General features: G+C 33.6%; 2 protein-coding genes across 2 annotated transcripts in view; both read right to left on the reverse strand.

Annotated features, from left to right (window-relative positions):
* LOC134855152 (serine/threonine-protein kinase RIO1-like) overlaps positions 1 to 516 on the reverse strand; it is a 127,196-nt gene extending 126,680 nt beyond the window's left edge. Inside the window, exon 1 of the mRNA XM_063871567.1 lies at positions 504 to 516. The gene's annotated coding sequence lies outside the window, so the exon portion shown is untranslated. The remainder of the gene's footprint in view (positions 1 to 503) is intronic.
* Positions 1 to 22,423, reverse strand: part of LOC134855149 (histone acetyltransferase KAT6B-like) — a 228,685-nt gene that overhangs the window by 114,528 nt on the left and 91,734 nt on the right. The gene's annotated exons all lie outside the window — the stretch shown is intronic.

Here is a 22,423-nt window from a genome sequence, read left to right on the forward strand (position 1 = left end):
AATTAAAAAATTAAAAAAAATCTGAAAAAAGAACCTAATTTTTGACTTCAAAGATTTTAAAGTTCCAGACTCATGATACGTTTAATAGACCAAACTTACTGCAAACTGATCTAAACTCAAGATCATAGAAATGTTTTGGAGATTCAATCATACACATTCTTCTTTCCACGTCAGTTTTTTCTTAAAAATTGAAAGATAAAGGAAATTGACAATTCAAAGAATTCGTAATTTCGTAATGTTTTCGACATAAATCCATAATTTTTTGACACAGATTCTCTTACTGCTTGAAATAGTTTGCTACATTTTTGCTCTATTAGTAAAAAGATCTCTTCGGTAAGCTCTTCAGAAAAATTATTTGACACGCGAAAGAATCCTTTTTCTAAATAGCCCAAGAATTGAATTTGATCGAGCTGCATGCTTCATGGGTGTATAAATCATTGGCTTTGTAAAACTAAAAGAAAAGAACACTTAACCTTAAAAGAATATAGAAAAAAGCAAATTGTTTTAATAAGTTTAGTAAGAATCTGTCTCTTCTTCTAATAATCCTCCGTCTGCAGTTTTCATTCGTCTTTATGATGCCTTAAAAAACCTTTCTACTGTCTTAGATGATTTGACGCTTGAAACTAAGTTGAGTTACAGGCAAATTTTAAATGAGATTCTGATCCGTCAGAAAATCAAACTCAAAACCGCTCTCATCTCGAGAAATTACTGAAAAAAAATCTAGAATTTAAAATGAATTCAAAACTTATTTCATCGAAAAAGTATTTTATCAAAAAAACCTTCCTCTGCAATGTTTGAGGAAGTTTTGTTCCCGCGATGACTGTTCTGGTTTCATTTTATATGAAATTATTTGGTGAGAGCAAATGTTTTTGAAATAGTTTTCTCTGGAAATGGATCTGGTTTTACTTGTTTTACTCTCTGATTTATTTATTGAACTCCGAACTGATCTTGTTCCAAAATATATTACAAATAATTCAATTTTTGTGCGTGCCCATACACATTTTACAATCTCTGCAGTAGCAATCTCAACCAAAACGGATCCTTTCCAGTGTACAGCTGCTCTCATGCATTTCGTTATTGTTCCATTCCCGCGGATGGCACAGCGGAACCTTCAATCGCACGAAGAAAACGACAATAAAAGCCTATCTAACTAATTCGAAGTAAAGAAGCTTGGATTATTCTGGAAATCAAAATCTTATGAGAAATACTATAAAACGGCCTTTTCTTTGCGACTCGTGTCACACCAAACAACCGAATAACACACAAAAAAAGGTCGTGTCACAGGAAAAAAAAGATTACAGCTATCGATTTGAAGCAGCCGGACCCATCACGCAAACGACGCTTAAATGCGAGAGCGAGTGAAACCGAAAGGTTAGTTCGTTCTTTTGGACAGATCCGAACCCTCCCGAACAGAGGAACATAAGAAAAAACGGAACTAATTCCAGAAGAGAATGGAATAGGTGGCCTAGTGTCTAGTGACTTTTTCATAAACAATTACAACCTTTTAGCTGCTCTACCGCTCTGAACTGATTCAACATAACTCAATTGCAATCGATTATTTCAAACATGAGTAGTTGAGGAAGTGTAATTAAAACAAAGGTTTTTAGCACTGTTTTTTGCAATAATTACGCTGTCTGGGAGTCCAAGATCGAAACATGTAAATTTTAAGTTTGTCAACTAAGGCTAAGTATATTTCGTTAGGCTGATGGCCTAAAAGCTGTAACGAGATGATAAGCCCTCAAACGAGCCAGAAATCAACTAGCTACTTCGAGACGGTGAAAAACTAACAGGATTAAGTTAAAAATGACGTCAACCAGTCATCGAGAGGGTTTTGTTCTATCCTCCGTCACTCTGTACTTTCTGCGCAATTGTTAAAACGACGTTTCTATGGCGCTCATGTTTGGGACTGTCTAAGGAAATACACTTATAGAGAATTTAAAAAAAGCAAAATGTTTCAATAGTTCAACTAAAAATCTGACTCATCTTCTAATTTATCCACTGTCTGTAGTTTTCGTTCTTCCTTATGAAGCCTTGAAAAAACCTTTTTACTTTTTCCGATGATATGACGCTTCAAACCAAGAATGAGAGCAGGCAATTTTCAAATGAGAGTCTGATCCTCAGAAAGTTGAAATCAAAACCGATCTCACCTAGAAAAATTAAAAATGGCGTTCCTGTTAGATGCTGCTCAAGGCAATACACTATATTTATCAGCAAATGTTTTAGTGACGAACCCTCCGCTCAGGGCGTTCGTCCGGGTTAGAGGCCTTATTGTCCTGCAATGAGCTAGGTAGGAGGTTTGGACCCTCCGACAAGTTCAATTTAGATAAGATTCAGTTCAGACCGAAAAAATCGGGGGTCGGAGTACTAAGTGAGAAGCCGCGAGCCCACTTCACTCAAAACTGGGACCAAAGTCAACTAAAGAGAAAGCGTAAAACTAAACAAAACTAGTGTACAACTTAAAAAAAGAAAAAACTTTTTCTTCAGACGAAAAAAAAAGTATTAACGCACGTTAAGGAGAAATTTATCGGTGACTAATGTAGCTCTAGACACAGCAGTAGTCATCAGAAACAACATCCACAACGACTGTTGGTTATAATTTTAACAATTTTAATGTCTTTTGGTGACTATTTTGATAAAGTTAAGTTGTTACTTTATCAAAATAGCCACCGAAAGACACTAAAATTGTTAAAGTTATAACCAACAGTCGTTGTGGATGTTGTTTCTGATGACTCCTGCTGTGTCTAGAGCTACACTAGTCACCGACAATTTTGGACAGGTAAGTTTTTAACCTCCATCGATTGCAAGTTTCCTATTTAAGGTCTTTTTTAAGCTTTTGTGGTGTGTAAAAGAGTTCATAACTTTTTTTAACTACTAATAGTAGGTTAATCCCCTTTTTATGAATTGTCTATCTCCGGTATTAGACCCCAAAAACCCGATTTTCGACCCAACTGTTAACATCGAATTTTTGGAGATCCGAAATTTTTCGAACAGATTTAAGTTAACTCAATATCAATCGATTGTTTAAGTGCAACAGAAAATCAGGTCGAGGATCTCTAATGGACCCAATGTGTCACATTCGCTATTATTATCTAAAATTATGATTTTTAGACGTGTATTTAACAATGATTACGTTGTCTGGGGAGCCGAATCCCAGCAATAGCTGTAACTTATTGGATAACCCTTGAGCAGATTAAAGTTAACTGGCTAGGCCGAGACGGTGAAAAACGAAAAAAATTAGGATAACTGATGTTGGCCAGTGGTCAAGAGGGATTATTCATATCATGTATCATTGTATAACTAAGGAAAAGTCAAAAACAAAATGTTAGTAGTAGATGTTGAGGCTGATCAGGGGGGAGGTGGTAGACCCCCATGTATTAAGATAGGGAATAGAGCATCCGGTCTACCAGCTATGTATTAACATTGGATATAGAGTCTACACTGTATTAAGATAGGGAATACTAATGGTACGGTTTCAGTGTGATGGTAAGAGAAAAAAAACGTAATTTTTTTGGTTTTTGAGTTGAAATGTCTAGTTTTTCGCAAAAAATTTGGCGCGTGTAATCTAATTTATAAATAGCAAAGGTTAATTATGAAGGTAGATGGTGTAATGAAGTTTTTCAATTAGTTTTTTGATGCATGGTAAGTCAATGGTAAGCGTTTTTGGGTAAAAACTTAGACGTTTTATCGAAAAGCTGAAAATTTTTCAAAAAACTTCATAACACGATAAAGTTTGTTATAATTCGACTTATTAACTAACATATTAGATTTTTTTATTTTCTATCTACTTGAAGCAATTCTAAAACCTACTGAAGTTTCGAAAAACTCAAGTTTTTGAGAGAAAAAATTTTTTTAAAGAAAGTATATAAATCACTGCATCGTATAGTGAAGTTACTACAATATTTTTTACTTACAAATAAAAAACTAACATTTACAAAAAATTACTTATTAAATTCAATACATGCACATCATGAATTTTAATTAAATTTGTCTGGTGGATTTTGAAATCAAGAAATGCTGAATAAATTGCCTAAAATCCACACAAATTATCAGTTTTTTGTAATTTTCTGGGAACCATTCGCCGATACTTTTTTGTTAGAAAGGAATAAGCTGTTCTTTTTCGACCCAAAGAATCAGCAAAGAAGTAAGTTTTATCCAATCGAGCTATCACGATCCAGTGCCCCCCTCTATCATTGCTTGGAGCTGAGTTAACAATTGCAAAAGACTATTTTGTTAGTTGAGGTACTTCATCAGAGGGGTAAGATCCCATGAACTTGATCCTGAGTTCAGGAATTCTTTCAATAAGTTGCAGAAGTGAAAAATTCTCCATCTTTGCAATTGTTACCTGATTTACATCTAAAACAAAGAAATAGATAGTTTGATATTGTATTTTATGGTGAAAAAAACCTAAAGTTACTGACTTACGCGCATTTAGGTATTGAATCAACAAACTCCCATACACAAACCTTTTGAACTGGACAAAGGTTATTGAACACTGTTTTACAGTCTAGGTTGAATATAATTTGTGGGTTTTCAATTAAACAGCATTCATTATCTGCTTTGTCTGGAGATTTAGGTCTGAAGAAAAACAAGATAGATAATACAGAGACAATAACAATGAAAAGTCCCACAAAAGTTACAACATTTTTGAAAGAACCCGAAAACTCAAAAAAACCCAAGCAACTGTTCCGATTTTGTCAATTTGAACATTTGATAGTCTTTCTCTCAAGACTATCACTTCCGTTACTTGCTCAAAGGGAAACTGAAAAAAAAAAACATTTCTAATCTCAAGCTTTCTCCACTAAGTTCTGGATAATGCAACTGTTCAGCTGCATCCTGTAGTGAAGTCAAGTCAAAAACTAGAATATAGTGATTTTGAAAAACTTCCATGGGAAGTGCTGGGAAATCTTCGATAAACTGCATTGCTTTCATTCTTGTAACATAAGGACGACAAGGAGAAGTTGTATCTAATGAAACAATTGCTCTTCCACCCCGAATATTTCTTAGCTCTGTCAAATGAAACTGCTGATAGCTGAAAGGGTTCTCATGAAAAGGTCCCGCAACAGCTGAATTTGTATTCATTGCAACAGCTATTCTCCTTATTGGGGCGTTATTGAATATTTTTTCTTGAATGAATTGGATTCGACGAGATGGAATGATAAGGGTTCTTGCTATAGTTTCCATGTAATTGTATTGAGCAGGCTCTCTTTCCAGATTCCATTGCAAGTATTGATGATTAGGTTCAGCAACTAGAACTCTTCTTGTAAACAGCGAACAATCAACAATGTTCAGACTGACATTTGGATTATCAGATAGCATGTAAAAGTTCGGTCTAGCTCGAATAAGTTTAATTCGAACTTTGGTATTTGGTAGCAACAATTTTTCGCAAGTAATCAAATCAATGGCGAGCCTCCCATAGAGTGAAAAAGTTTTCCCAAGGAAATTGCTCTATCAGTGAATGGATCCATATCAAATGCATCAGGATATTCTTCCAAACTGTATCCATGACGAGCAAGTATTCCTTTATTACTCACTGCCGATAAGTTGAATTTGTTCGATATTTGTGACTTATGAGGATATACCCATTGGCATTGAAAACCATTGTATTGTTAAAATAAACTTCACAGTTGGAGAATAGAGAATTTAGTAGATTGTTTACATAACTTAAGTAAGTTTGTGTTCCTCATTTGAATCTTCCTCCGATTTCGCTTTATGTTCTGCTTTTTCTTTTTTGAAAGTTCAAACAATCTTCCTTTGAATAGTTAAAGCTTTAAGCTAAGATGGGTATCACGCATATCCAAGTAGAGATTACGATCCGTTTCAATTTCAAACTCAATACTGCTTAAATCCAGAGAAGTACTTCTTGTGTGTAAGATGACATAATTGTTTCCAAAACGTTGTCTTGCATGTCCGCCAAAAATAGGGAAATCTGCTGAGTTTTGAACAACCATTTCGTATGAAGCTTAAATCAAAAATTATTATTCGAAATCTTGCGAAACAACAGAACAACTCGAGTAATTTCTACGGACACAAAAGGAATTTTTTGCCTGTACTATCTCATAATTCTATCTTGATACTATGAAAAGAATTTTCAACAGCTTTTTAAACTCTAAATTTGTAAAAGGATTGACTGTCCTGTAGAAATTATAGGAGATAAATGGAATACAACGCAATAAGAGAGTTTTTGTATCACCGACTATGTTATATTCTATAATATCACTATATATCATTAGGAAATGTATTCTTATAATGTCGTAAGAAGACTGAGGATAATGTGGACATTTTCCTTTCATTATAACCTCTGTTTGATTTTGTTCTAAATCACAACCAAAAATGTGACTCAAATCAGCACTCTGAATTATAAACACTGATTGATTCTCAGCTAAAAGAACGGCAACCTTTTGTGTAATTTTTTCTCTGATTTATAGATTCCGTTATATTCAAAAACTTGAGCACCTAGAAGTTCTCGAATTTTGTTGTTCATGGCTACAAATATATCAACAAAACTTGCATACACTCCTGGTTCAATGTTCATCGGTACAAACTTTCTTTTCTCCTCAGAACTTTCTCTACCATCTACGTATGTTAACTTTCCCTCTGTAATATTTTGGTACAAAGAAGGGTATGATATTTCTGAAGTAGCAATCTCCCATTCTCTTTTCAAATGTATTTGTTCGGGTAGAAAATCTGTAAAAGAACCAAGACTATTATTCGGATAACATTTAAAAGAAGAGTTGGAAGCCAACTCAATACTAAAAGAATCCATGACAACTGATCGATAGAAATTTAGTTTAAAAAATGATTTACCTTTAATCAGAACACTTTTTCAGCTCTTTTTCAAAAAATTTTCCCAGGATTTCTTCTTTGTCGAGATCTTTGATGATGTATGTAGGAGGCTTTTTTGTAGATATTGCCGAAATTTCAAAAATTTCATCTGCAAATTGAGGTTTTTATCCTTTTTGGAACAAAATATTATTCTTTGAAATTCTCACTCTGTCTCCAACTTTGAATTTTAGTTTCTTATACCTTGTTAGAGGTTTATTGTACAGAATTGAGAGGAAATCTATAGCTTCAGGATCTTGACATCTCTAGATGATTTCCCAATGGATCTATTGATGCGAAAATTCATTGTAGCCACTAATTGCGGCAACTTGTGAATAAATTTTTCATCATGTTCTTCTATGTAACGGTAAATTATGTGTTTTAATGATCGAATAGCTCTCTCTGCAAATTCAGCTTTTGTTTCACTCCTTTTCGAGTAACCTTCAATGTTTTTATTCTTGCGAAATTTTTTTGAAAGTTCCCAAATATTCTGTTCCTTTATCAACCCAAAATTTTTTAGGAGTGTTTTTTTTCGAGAAATCAATTTTCTGAAAGCTTGTAAAGTCTCTTTGGCATATTTAGTTTTCATTGTTTGGACTCTGACAAATCGCAAAAAAACATCAACAGCAACCAATCAATATTTGATTCCCTTGTTTTGACTCGCTAGTTTGTCCACAAATGCCAAATCCATACACCAATTTCCATTTATATTTTTTGAAAATGCTTGAAGCCTTCGAAAACGTCTGATTGAAGGACCAAATTTTATATACGATCTTTTGGTTTGTAAGTATTGTTCTACTTTCTTTTTTGACAATCCGCTTGCTTTGCTCAAGTTTTACTGTTCGGATTTACCTTTTCAGATTTTGAAAGGGATCCAAGTTCCTCTGTCTTTCGCTCTGGCATTCTTGTTGATAACAAGTTTAGGTGGAATTTGATTTGCTTCCAAAATGGTAAAGTAAACATCGGGAAAGTCGGTATTTTTTTGCTTTAGTGCACACACAAAGTCTACAATTGATTCTTTTGTGTCTCGATTATCTAATATGATTTTTTCTGACTGAATCAGTCTAAATCTAGGAGATTTTAAAATTAAACCTTTAAGGTGTTTATTGTTACTCGTTTTCAACTTCGCATATACAGCACTGTAAATAGAATCAAAATCATTTGGTGCAATCTCCTCTTTTTCTTGATTTTGTTCCAATTTTTTTTTTGGAAGTGTACTTTGTGATTGATAAAGTGAGTAAGGAATTAGAACAAACTGATCCTTACTATGCCAAACGTTTAATGACAAAAAGAGTGATGACAGATATTAATTGTAAGCCTTTTGGCGATCTTAAAATAGTTCTCCTTTTATGCAGTGAAGTTCTTCTTCGTGTGAATTCTGATATTCCTCTTCGATATTTTACTACGTCTACTTTTCGAGGATCCTTTAGCTCGCCTCTTAGCAAGTTTACTAGACATTCGCTGAGGGACAATGGAGGATGAATTGTTTTTGAAGTTTTTGGGAAATTGTTTGAAATATTGGGAGGAGAGAGACGTATTGTATGCTCATCGTCCAAAAACTTTGTTTCTGTTCCTGCTGGTAGATAAAATTTTGATGGAACTGAACCACTCTTTATTCAATATCCTAGCGAGTCAACTGTTTTTGGAGTTAAATCAATGATTAAATCTAGCAAGATGTTACATCTTCATACCACTCTTTCAATTGTGATCCTAGACCTAGCTGTTGACTTAATGTATTGATTTGTAAAACATTTCTCGGTGACTTGAATAAAACTATATGTGTATTTTGTAACTCAACATCTCTTCCCAATTTGCTTTGATGAAACAAGTTATGCTTAATATAAATGGTATTCAGTCCCCTGTGTCTTCCAGCAGTAGCTATTTGTAAAAACTGCTTAGTATTTGAAATTTCTTCACAAGAGTCATCTAATGTTAACAAGTATTTTGTTCCATTATTGAGAAGGTTTTCAATTAGTTCAAAGTCAACTCCTTGGATAAACTTAAGATTTTTTCTTTGCATTTGTCCATAAAGAGGTTGATAAGGTTGATAAAAATAAGAAATTTTGTCAAACTTTGGTTGAAATGTACCAATTTTTAACCACTCAAAATTAAGATGCAATTTTCCAGATCCACTCGGTCCAACTAGCGAATAAAAACTCGTTCTTTGGTAGAAATTATTATATTCATAGCTTTGGAGAAGGTAAAATATAAACGACTGTACTTGATAAAATTGCTACGCAAAGTGTTGTTTCTTCACATGTAGTGGATAACATTATTCGCACAATTGCACATGCTAGTATTAAAACTATGACAAAAAATTTGGTACATAAAAACTAAAAGAGATCTATTACATGTACGCCCGAAAAACTTCCATGACTTTTGTTCTTGATTCTCCTCATCAAAAACAAAATTTCCTGAAATTAATTGCATGTCACATTCATCACCCATCTCAACTATGAAATGAAAAAAAAATTGATAATGATTAACATTTAAATTTCAAAAACATGATAAAACAAAATTATTTAGATTATTTACAATTTTTTAAAAAAACGTCGAGTCTATGTTCCATATGCAAATGCTTTTCTTTCTGCACAGTGAAGAATATTTGCATGACAAAATGGGTAGTTGCTACACCTCCATTCATATTATTCATCTTTGAAAATCAAATTCTGAACGTTTGGACATGCGTAGTCATCCAAGTTTGTAAACTTGTTTCCATATAGTCTGACAGACTTTTACATTTTTCATAACCTTTTGCAAAAAACTCCGTTTCTGGAGCTCTTAATTTTTTCAATTTTTTTTCAAGCTCATTATAATTTTCATGGCCACTGTTCCAATCGTACACCATGCAGACTGAGATGTAGCTTTGAATTTTTTGGAGGGAAGAAAGGAATATCCCACAGTTTTTCCATTTTTATAAACTCCTACTTCTTTCAATATTTTTTTTTCAATACACTCAATATTCAAAACAACTAGACTCATGATGGTTACTGTTTTCGCTGAAAAATTTAGTTAAAATAACTAACAATTGAACAATGCATATACTGATGAAGCAAAAATTTTAACATATAAACAGAAGAACAATCCAGTTTCGTGACCACGTCCCTTATAACTAGTAGACTTCATAGATCCAGCTGCATCATGTAAAATTGCATGAAGTCTGACAAATTTTGAATTTGCAAAAAGTAATCCATAAAAGAATTTCCGTATCCAATTAGACCCCCCAAAGGAAACTTTTGGTCCATTTCTTTCAAATTCATGTTTGGGACAAAAACAATAAAGGTACAAAGAAACTAAGTTTTTCTTTTTGTATTTGATGAAAAGTCATGCTTGATCAAATCAAAATTTCTAAGAATTTCACTCAATTTCCGAACGTTCACTTTCTACAGTGCATTCGTCAATAATGATACAAGTTTTTTTGAATGTTTTTACGTAAGACAAAACCGAGGGGATTAAACGAACCAGTTTATCATACTCTTCTTTTTCCAACTGAAATTATTGATGGTTTTTCCCAGTGTTTCCTTTTCTACGATACTCTATAAGATCTATTTTTTTAGTATCTGGACAATAACTTAGAAAAACTTCTCGTCTTCCATTATTCAAAGTCCACTCAAATTGAGAAATTTGTGATTCTGTATCCAACTCTTGCAATTCTAGTTAATTTTGAGATTCCAAAACTGTTAGTGAAGATTTCTGGGACTTTTCTTCTAAGACGATATGAAAAAGTCCCAATTGATTTTGAAGCTTCAAAACAGGGTTTCTAGAAAAACCAATGCAATGTTCCAACTCATTCTGCACAGCTCAAAAAAATTTTAAAAAATGATTCAAGTAGATGAATATTTGAATTAAACTACTATAATATTATCACTCAACAACATTATTGAACATTACAGTTCTCAACAAACATTAAATCTGCCAAGATTTGGGCGAATTCTTTGAATTCGTTCAAAGTATAGTTGACATAGGCAACTTGCTTCAAGACTTCGTTCTCCTTTGCAGTGAAGAGTCGAATCTGAATGTAGGGTGGCTTGTTCACACTGTACTTTTTGATTGTGACACACACCCTTCTCTTCTTGTATGTTGCTACGTCATACACCGCGTGACAGTTCGCAAGTTCCTGCTCCATGGTTGAATCTTTGTCAGAATAGAGTACAGGAACAAGTTCAAGGTTTTCAGCAGTATTCCGTATTGCTGATATCCTTTCCCCTTTTTTTCACCAAGAAAGACTTGCTGGGTTTTTTCGATTTGTCCCGATTCAGTTTTCTTTACCAAATGGAAGCAAGGTTCAAAGTAAATTTTTCCGTTGTAGGGTTTTTGGGACCAAGAAAATCTCCCAAATCTGTTTTGGTTCTTAGCAATTTCAATATAGCTGGTAATGATATCTTTTCGTGAATACATTTTTGATTTGAGACTCAGAGCCAACTGATCAGTAGTAGATTTTCCAAAATAATGATATTTAAAAATTTATAGAAATAAAGAAATGTAGGTGACTCACTGTACATTCCAAATAAATTATTTTTACGTTATATGGAATAATGAGTAGGTGATGATCCAAATATGGACATTGCGTAGGTGATGGAACTGCTATATAAGCAATTCAATAAAGATAAAAATCATTTTCAACAAGTAATCGATGATGGCATCTGTTATGTGTCAAGCATATCCAACCTTTTATTCGGACTACAATGCAAAATCTCTTTTTATCTCTGTCTCAGAAAACTTTTATCAAAATTTTATTGTTACCCAAGACTACTGTGTATCTAACCATTCATCATTCTGTCCAGTAGAAAATTGCTAATTTTACTTAGTATTTATCGGATCATCGCTCGATCAGATTTTGCAAAGATTAATTAAATATCATTTCACTTACCAAATTGTTGACTGTATATATACTTTATACAAATACAGATTTTATTCCAATATTATTGTTATATATTTTCTATCTCCGGTATTAGACCCGAAAAACGAAATTAACGACCCAACCAAAAATATCAAAAATTTGGAGATCCGAAAATTTTTGAACGGAAAAAGCGTCTGCGCAGTGAACTACTTCGTGGTTCAACTCTCTGAAAAAAGAAACAGTGCGGAGATAAAATATCAAAAGATGAAAAAATAAAAAGTTTTCAATAAAACTTTTCGTGGTTTTTCACCTTTCGATTTAGAGCGTTGCTAGTATAAAGAGCCTATTTAAAAAAGCAGTTTTGAAGCAACCCTCTAAGTAGCTCTGTGGATAGTGATAGAGACGTTGAAATTTCGGACCCTCCGATTAGATCAATTTAGCTTGCTAACCTAGTGAAGACAGAAAATTCAGGGATTCCGAAGGTTACAAAAAAAGTCACGCATCAAGGATCTGGGACCAGAAACAGTTACAGAGAAAGCGTAAAACTAAACAAAAGTAATCTATAATTAAGAAAAAGCGAAAGGCAATAAAAAATTTAAAATGACAAATTAGATATTGTTTCCGAAAAAGATCTGATTCGTTTTTCTGTTTTTTTAAAGTTTTATTTTGATGTAAATTACTTCGAATCGAAAGTTTATATGTTTTGGTTGATGGTTAAGTACATTCCCTTGAGTTGTGTTTGAGTATTTAATCACATTAATGTTAAATTTATTGGTAGAGCGGCAAGCCGCGAGACGTGCTCCAGGCACATCCATGGTCATCAGGAAGAACATCCACATTGACAGTTGAGTATTGCTAAAACAATTTTAGTAACGTTCGGGTAGTGTTTCGATAAACTTAAATTGGTTGGGAACACGATTGAACCGTCCTCATTGTGCCTTTCATTTGTCGCAAATTTCCTATTTTATGGTCCTAATTGGGATATTTTAGTGTAAAGGAGAGCATAGTTTTAATTAACGACTAATAGTAAGAAAATCCCTATTATATATATATCATCTATCACCTGTATTAGACACGAAAGACCCTATTTTCCCAAAAATTACCACTTTTGACACAACAGTTAATACCAAAAAATTTGGAAATCCGAAAGATTTCAAACGGAAAAAAATCTGTTCAGGCAACTACCTCGTACGTTAATACCAAAAGAAACAAAATGCGCAGAGAAAGACTAAGTAGAAATTGAGAAAAAAAAATTTCCATTAAGTTTTGGTTTTTGAAGTTTGTCGATATGTTTTAAATGTTGAGATTTTGAGATGATCAAAATTTTTGCATTAGGAGGTTGCTAACGTAACAAGCTTAGTTAAAAAACGGTTTTGAAGCAACCTTACGAACAGCTCTGTGGATAGCGATAAAGATGGTAAAATCGGAAAAGCAGGGAGTTGGAGAGCCCAAATACGATAATGTTTCATCAAGTTTTTGCTTTTAAACAAAATTCGATCCAGAGTTTTGCATTATTTCACTATTTACCATGGCTACTGGGCTCGTTTCAAGTGTTTAACTTGCTTTCAATACAAGTGTCTCCGAAAACCTATACAAGTAGTGAAAGAAGCAAACGTGTTTTGTTGATTTCTCAAAAACTACAGAGCCGATTGGAATGATTTGGTACCATAAGTCGACGTTGTTGCTGATTTGCCTGAACTAAATCTGATTTTGGATTAGTAGAATTGGAAAAAACTTTTTTTGATATTGTTGGTTTGGAGTGTTCAAATTAAGGAGCCCTTCGGTAGGAAAAATTTTTCTGTAAACTTATCTTTTCCGGTTCAAATTATCTTGTCTTAAGCAATTTAGATCTTAATTGGAGGCGCTTCCGAGGCGAGATCACCTAATTGGAGGACTCTTTGAGGAACCTCCGAAGCAACTCACCGGAGTGACTCAACCGTCTAAATAACCCTGCTCAGTAAAAAAAAGTTAAGAAGCCCTCCGAAGTGGCTAAAAGGACTCCTCTAAAGTAAAATCAGCCGGAGACCTTTTTGAGGCAAAAGGTTTTTTGGAAATTTGAGGGAATCTTTAGAATTATCCTTTCGGATTGACTTAAGCCTCCAATTAACCCTCCTATGTGTCCTCCGAAGTAATCCTCCGAAAGACCTTAAGTGTCCGAAGTAACCCAACGAAGTAATTTAAGCGTCCTAAGTGCCCTCCGAAGTAACTCTTTGTAGTAATTTAGGCGTCTTACGTACCCTTCTGAGCGGAATCCAAAAGAAACCTCCGAAGTTCCTGAGATACATGAATAACCCTTTTAGAAAGAAATAGAAAATCGGTCAATTTTGGGGTGTGTATATTAAAGTAAGTAGACCAGTTGACCCGGAGATTTGCGATCAGTTTTGAATTTTAGATCGGATTCATCGAAGACCGTTGTGTTGTATTGTTGATTGTGATATGAGGAACAATCAAAAAGATGCATAATTGAGTGTAAAAGACTACGTTATCTTATCTAGGTTTGCAAACGATTTCGAAAAAGGCAACCACTGAAAAAACGAACAAAAAACTGTTGAAGATAGCGGAATTTTTGTGTTGCAATGTATTCTTTCCCTTTCGAAAACAAAAAATGAGGAATCACATCTACATAACAGGACCGGCAATATCAATTCTTACTAGTATATGTTGGATTGATTCGGCACAGGGGGTCTTGGCTGTTGAACCCCATGTATTAAGATAAGGCATAGGTTTTTGGGACCGCACTCTATGTATGAAGGGTAAAAGATAGCATATAGATTTCAAATTGTATTAAGATATTTATAGGTTTCAGAATTTTAGCTTATAAAACTGTCAGTTTCAAAAAATATATATAAATATGGCGCCCGATTTTGCCGATTCAGCGAGGTTTAAGAGTCTAAAGGTTCACTGGATTACTAAACAAATAGAGTATTTCACCCAAGCGGAGCGTTTAAAAAGATTTCTTTGTTGAAAAATTCTTAACATCAGAGAAAGTGTATCAATTTACTGTATCGTTTATGATTTTTCTACATAATCTTCCACAAATTTAGAGGTTTAATATAAATTCCATCATATTCAACTTCCCGTTTAGGGTCAAAATTGCTCAGTCTTTTTTAGTGTGGTCATAACTTGCAACTGCATGGTTAATTCATTCAAATCCTCTATTAGTTGACTTCAAACCCACTACTTTACCCAATACTTGTCGATACTTTGCTATGGAACTATATTTGATGTCATCAACCAATTAAACTATATTTGTTGTTAGTTCTAACGCAAAGTATCGACAAGTTTTGGGTGAAGCAGTGAATTTGAAGTCAACTAATAGAAGATTTGAAGTAACTAACCATGCAGTTGCAAGTTATGAATACACTAAAAAAGACTCAGCAATTTTGACCCTAAATGGGAGTTGAATGTGGTGGAATATATATTGTAAAAGTTTAATGTTGTAATTTTATATACGATGAAGTAAATTGATACACTTTCTCTGAAATTAAGAATTTTTCAACAAATAATTTTTTAATCGATCCACTTGGGTAAACGACTCTGTTATTTTAGTAATCCAGTAAACCTTTAAACTCGTAAACACTGCTGAATCGGCAAAATCGGGCGCCATACATATTTTTTTGAAACTGACAATTTTATCGTCTATAACTCTGAAACCTATAAATATCTTAAAATATTGGGAAATATATTCCTTATCTTTTTACCTTTGATACACACAGTGCGGTCGCAGAAACCTATGGCTTATCTTAATACATGGGACTTAGCACCCAAGGCTCCCCGTGCTGAATCAATCCAACATATTCTAATAAGAATTGATATTGCTTTATCTGTTATGTGGATTTGGTTTCTCGTTTCCTGTTTTCGAAAGGAAAGGAATGCATTGGAACAGAGAATTTTGCCATCTTCAACACTTTTTTGTTCGTTTTTTTCTAGTGGCTGACGTTTCAAAGCGTTTGCAAACTGGGATAGGATAAGGTAGTCCCCGAGTTGAGGTTTTTCACCTAATTTGAAGCAAGATTTGAGCGGTTTGAACGGTTTTTTTAGACAATTACGCTCAAAATCTTGCTTCAAAATGAGCGGTTTGAGCGGTTTTTGAACGGTTTATCTAAAAAAACCGCTCAAAAACCGCGCAAGATTTGAACGGTTTTGAGCGGTTTATCTAAAAAAAACCGCTCAAAAACCGCGCAAAAACCGCGCAAGATTTGATAATAAAAAGTCGACCACAGAGGGATTCGAACCCCCAATCTTCTGATTTGTAGTCAGACGCCTTATCCGTTAGCGCATGCGGCCCTGAAAATAGTGTCGCGCAGCGAAGGCAATATAAGTTACGCACCACAATGAATACTAAATACTCAGCAGTATTCAGTGCTTATGTTTCATCTAAAATAAAGGTGTTCTCTCATTATTCTGCTTGACATAGGAAAGTGTTTTGGGCACACTGAGGACTGAGTGCTTTTACTGTTCTGATATTTTCCCCTTCCTCTTCCTCCTCTCTCTCTCTCTGGTTGTGCTGATGCACCACTGGCAATCTCCGGTTCTCATTTGAAATAAACCACCCTGAAAACACCTCCACCTCCTCCTCCGAAACCCACCCAGCACTGCAGAATGCGATAGGCAAACACCAATTTCACAACAATGCCTCACGTGACCACCCAAGTAGCAGTTAGTTTGTTCTGGGACCTCGACCCGGGAAGACCGCTCAAAAACCGCTCAAAAACCGCTCAAATCTTGCTTGAAAAACCGTTCAAAAATCACAGCAAGAAATGAGCGGTTTTTGAGCGGTTTTTTAAGCAAGATTTGAACGGTTTGAGCGGTTTTTCCAAAAAAACCGCCCAAACCGCTCAAACCGCTCAAATCCTGCTGGAAAACCGCTCAAACCGCTCAAATCTTTAGCGGTTTTTGAGCGGGATCTCGACCCGGGTCTTTTACTCTCAAATAAGCACCCTATTGATTGTTCTCCCAATCACAATCAACAATACAATTGAATTTGCTGCTGTGTATAACCAAATAGAGACTTCTGAAAGCAAATGAATAGCTAGCTTCTGTGTAGCTTTTTTCATTGAAAAGCGAGTTACATCAATAAATTGAGTCTGATGTTCCAGATTCTAAACTCTTATTACATTTCTTGAGTAAAAACTTTGTGGTTTGAAGTGTCTGATATTTCTGAAAGAGGACCGTCCCATTTTCCTTATAGATCTTTTTATTCAGGTGAGACGTGCCAAGGTGCTATCCCAGTGTCGGATAACAATTGAAAAGTTTTCCCAGTGTTGAGAAAAAACGGTTTGAATTTTTTAGATTTTCGAGCGAATGAAGCAAGCGAGCAGGCTTACAACAGCTGAATTATGCCTCTAAGTTAAGACCTTAAAACCTAGTTTTAGGCAAAAAGAAAACTCGTTATTTTAGCTCTACTTTGGCAACCAAAAACTTCAAAAAAATCAAAATTTTCTGCAAAAATTTTGAAAAAAAAAATTTTTTCAAATTTTTTTTGTTTTTCTAGTCATTTTTCTTCATAAAAATTTTTGTCCAGTTTGCCTAGATCACTATGACTGTCTAAATTGCCTAAATTGAATTTTTGCTTTAGATGCTTTTACCACACAGCAGAAAAAACTAATCTAATTTGGAAAAAAATTTCTAAATCGTAGTTTTCTAAAGACCATGATCGGAACATTCTGTGCTCTTTGCACAGTAAATGACTATCCTTGTCTATATTTGGCTTCGGCAAAAAATACCGAATAATTGAAAAACGAAATAATGGCTGTCGAGTTATTTTTCGGCTAGTTTCGAAAAAAAACTTGTTTCCATGTAAATGTTGTTTAATACACACAAAAAAACGATAAGCAAGGCTTGATCAACGAAAACTTAAGGTGATTCTAGATGTTGTGTCTTCCTAGTAATACTTGTAGCTGTTAAGGTATTTGAAGAAACATTAGCAAGTTCAGTAGTCAAGAACTGAAAAAACGAAGTCAAATCGAAAACCAAAATTTTTCAAGTATCTGTTCTTCTCGAGGAAAACCTGCTACTCCTCTAAATAATGATGCAGCAGAACATTTTTGTTACATTTTATGCGTATCTTTTATATAATCAGATAAATTGTTTCAGCAACTGCTATGGTCACGGAAACTGCAACTCGCTAACTAACCAGTGTGAATGTGACGAGGGGTACAATACAACCAACTGCAAGCCGCTCCCTTCCCCTCCGACCCCCTCTTCAGGTCCAGTAATAGGTGCAAGCATTGCCTTTTTCCTCGTCTTTGTCCCAATGAATATCTGTGCTATTCTGCTGCTCTGGGCGCTATATCATATACATCCGGCTAAAATTTCTGTAAAATGTAAAAACTGGTGATAGGCCATCAAGTTATGAATAAATAATGCGCGTTTAATACTTTCATCATCAAAGTATAGAACGACTCGTGGTTGGTTAATATAGCGGTCTGGGAACTCGGAGGAGGCCCCCACAAAAATCCAAAGGTCAATCCCCACCCCCCCCCCCCCCCCCATCCCCCTAAAAAAATTCTTTTGAAAATTGGGCTTTTTCAATTTCTCCCCCAACATTTGAAATTCAGTTTTGAGAACTTTTTTATCGCTGTGATAATGTAATGGTGCAAAACCCAACAACCGTGAACAAATCTGTTCTTACTTTTAACGTAGTTTTACGTGTTAAGTCATAAGTACACGTATAACAAACACAAATAAGAAAGTTTGAAAGGTTGAGGGGAGGGGGAGTAAAAAAGACCCGAAAAATTTTCTGAATAAAAAAAACTGCCCAGGGCAAATATATTCTTCACTTTCCGCCAAAGCCGGAACAATAAAATTACCATTCCAGCAAGCCAAAAATTAATATTGTTTTGCAACATAAAAACAGAGTGTCAGTGTTGCTATGAAATTGTTTCTAAACTCTGATGCATTTTTGGTTACAATGTTTGTAAATATGGCAGTTAGTTGATCATCCGCAGGTGTGATAATAATTGCAAAAATATCTTTTTGTTACCATATTATGCTAAATTTGTACAGATTGATGGGCTTCTATTGCAAACCAGATTAATTAGATTGAAATTAATTCTCTTTCATTCAATTAAAAATTCAAATTTTACTTAAATTGAATCAAATAACTTATGTTGCTCAAACTAAAAGAAATATGAGATATATGAATGAAAACTAATAGAGTTTTTACTGAAGCTCAAAAATTATAAACACTGTATGGTTTGAATAATAACAAAAAAATTTTCTTATAATCATGTTTTTACCAGGTTCATAAAAAGAATTCTTTGTTTCTAGCATTGAATCGGACCGGAGGCCTAAGCCGAAGATTATATATTTAGACTAACAAGAGCGTGTTGAGAACAGTGCCTATAAAGATATGACTTACATGCAAGAGTTCACCTTTCTGCTGAAATGGGGTAATCGATTTTCAAAAAAAAATTTTGTTTCGGCATAAAAGACGGTGTATAGTCATAAATAAAACAGAAAACATGTCGCAAATTAAATGTTAATCATAAAATTCCTGTAAATAAAAATTGTATGAGTAGCATTTTCTTGATTTCTGTACTCAAACAAACATTTTCCTGGAAAAAATTTTTTTTGCATGCAAAGTTTAGTTCATTGTGTGCATTACGTAGTCCTGGGTACACATAAGTTCTTTTCCGTTTCACCATTTTTGATTTTTCAAATCCCTAAAAAAAACTCCATTTCCTGGTGTTTGCAATTTTTTGTAGCCTTGCAAAAAAATAAATGCATCAGTAACTATAAATTCAAATTTAAAAAATCGTCACAAATTGTAAAGCTAAGAAAATTGTTTGTGTGAAACATCGATATAATGTTTGTGTGAAACATCTCTTTTCAGGTCGTTTCAAATGCATTGAAGTTGAATCAACAAAAAGCCTGTAGTGACTCTAACTTTGAATAACCAGAGTTTTTTTCACATGTTTTCGGTAGCCAACACAACCGAACAGTTTTAGAAGAATTTTAATTCAATTTAAAAAAAATTAAAAATCAATTTTTTTTGCCTTTGAAAAAAAAGCTCTTCATACTATTTCAGAAAATTAAATAGCGGGAATCACAGACTTTTAATGCCAATGAAACTCTAATTATCAAAAAATCCTGTTCTATGTTGAATTTTAAAAAATTATATTGTGTATATCGAAATCATAGTAGACAGAAAACGAATTTTTGATAATGTTGTTTCACTCACTTCTCAATATGAGTGAAACAACGGCGACCCTTTTTTTGAAAATAAGTTCACTCAGACTTCATCATCAAGCAGATATAAGGCATCAAGTTAAAGCGTAGTCTTGTCTAGATTTTTTGCAGGACATTGTGTTATCTTCAACAAAATGTTTCACTTGGTTTGCAGTGCTTATAAAAAAATTTCTGCTGAGTTTTTTTTGATAAACGGCCTAAATTTTGCTATATGATATTTTTGAACGCTGGGCCAAAATGTTAAAATCACAATGTCTGTAAGTTTTTTTTTATTTTGATCACAATGCTTACATTTTTTTATTATAAACCAAAATTCAAAGTACCGTTTCTATTTTCGTTGCTTACAACAAAATAGACTTGTAGCTTAATACGTGTTGCAATGTCGGGTTTCTATTGATGGATATTACTTATTTGTTGTGATTTTTACTAGTTTCATAGCATCCAATTTCAGCATCCCGTAATTTTTTTGGCCGAAAAAATTTTCTGTTGAATGTTTATGTAAGGATAATTAAAATCACAAGGTCTGTACGTTTTTTTTTAATTTGATCACAATGCTTACGTTTTTTATTAAAAACCAAAATTCAAAGTACCGTTTCTATTTTCGTTGCTTACAACAAAATACACTTGTAGCTTGATACGTGTTGCAGCGTCGGGTTTCTTTTGATGGATATTACTTATTTGTTGTTATTTTAACTAGTTTCATAGCATCCGATTTTAGCATCCGGTAATGTTTTTGGCCGAAAAAATTTTATGCTGAATGTTTATGTCAGCGCGTTCTTAAACTACTTAAAACTTACATATGGACTAATCATTATTTGAAAGAACAGACCCTAAAAAATTTCAAAAGTTTTCAGCAAAAAAGGACGGTTTTGAAGGTAGATCCTTCTTGGTACATAGAATTTTTTTTGGAAAGGCTATATACCCCTCCAAAAGGGTACTAACGGTTAGTTAAAACATTTGTTTTATGTTTTGATGATTTTGGAGATTCTGGGTTCTTAAAAACAAGCAAGTAGGACGAAAAGTACGTCTGCTGATATACCCCTCCCATTTAGGAGAAATTGCAAAATATGCAGCTTATCTTGGATCCGGAGGGCTCTAAATTCGAAGCATACCCTTTTCAGTTAGCTGATTTTAGACACTTAGAGTTCTAGGAACTTACTCTGGAGGGGTCTCAATTTTTCGATAATAAGCAAATGAGTCCCCACTTCACCATTCCCGAACAGATGTTTACACAGAAATAATGTTACAATATTTAGTTAGTTTTGCAAAATAAATGTTAATCATGAAATTCCTGTTAACAAAAATTGTATGAGTAGCTTCTTTTTATTTTTGTACTCAAACACACATTTTCCTGGAAAAAAATTTTTTTGCATGAAAAGTGTATTTCATTGTGTGCATTACGTAGTCCTGGGTACACATAAGTTCTTTTCCGTTTCATCATATTTGATTTTTCAAATCCCTCAAAAATTCCATTTCCTGTTTTTTGCAAATTTTTGTAGCCATGCAAAAAAATAAATGCATCAGTAACTATAAATTCAAATTTAAAAAATCGTCACAAATTGCAAAGCCAAGAAAATTGCTTTTTCGATATATTGTTTGTGTGAAACTTATCTTTTCAGGTCGTTTCAAATGCATTGAAGTTGAATCAACAAAAAAGCCTGTAGTGATTCTAACTTTGAGTAACCAGAGTCTTTTTCACGTGTGTTTGGTAGCAAACACACTTTAACAGTTTTAGAAGAATTTTAATTCAAATTAAAAAAAATTTAAAAATCAATTTTTTTTGCTTTTGAAAAAAAGCTCTTCATACTATTTTCGAAAATTAAATAGCGGGAATCATAGATTTTTAATGCCACTGAAGTTCTAAATATCAAAAAATCCTCTTCTATGTTGAAATGAAAAAATTTACATTGTGTGTATCGAAATCATAATAGACAGATAACAAATTTTTGATAACGTTGTTTCACTCACACTTCAACATGAGTGAAACAACGGCGACCTTTTTTTGAAAAAAAATTTTCAGTCAGACTTCATCATCAAGCAGATAAAAGGCATCAAGTTAAAGCGTAGACTTGTCTAGATTTTTTGCAGGATATTGTATTATCTTCAACAAAATGTTTCACTTGGTTTGCAGTGTTTTTAAAAAAATTTCTGCATATTTTTTTTGATATACGGTATAAAATTTGCTATTTGATATTTTTGAACGCTGGGCCAAAATGTTAAAATCACAATGTCTGTAAGTTTTTTTTTAATTTGATCACAATGCTTACATTTTTTCATTATAAACCAAAATTCAAAGTACCGTTTCTATTTTCGTTGCTAACAACAAAATAGACTTGTAGCTTAATACGTGTTGCAATGTCGGGTTTCTATTGATGGATATTACTTATTTGTTGTGATTTTTACTAGTTTCATAGCATCCAATTTCAGCATCCCGTAATTTTTTTGGCCGAAAAAATTTTCTGTTGAATGTTTATGTAAGGATAATTAAAATCACAAGGTCTGTACGTTTTTTTTTAATTTGATCACAATGCTTACGTTTTTTATTAAAAACCAAAATTCAAAGTACCGTTT

The sequence above is a fragment of the Symsagittifera roscoffensis genome, chromosome 10 (assembly GCF_963678635.1).
Source record: "Symsagittifera roscoffensis chromosome 10, txSymRosc1.1, whole genome shotgun sequence".
Classification (NCBI taxonomy): Eukaryota; Metazoa; Xenacoelomorpha; order Acoela; family Convolutidae; genus Symsagittifera; species Symsagittifera roscoffensis.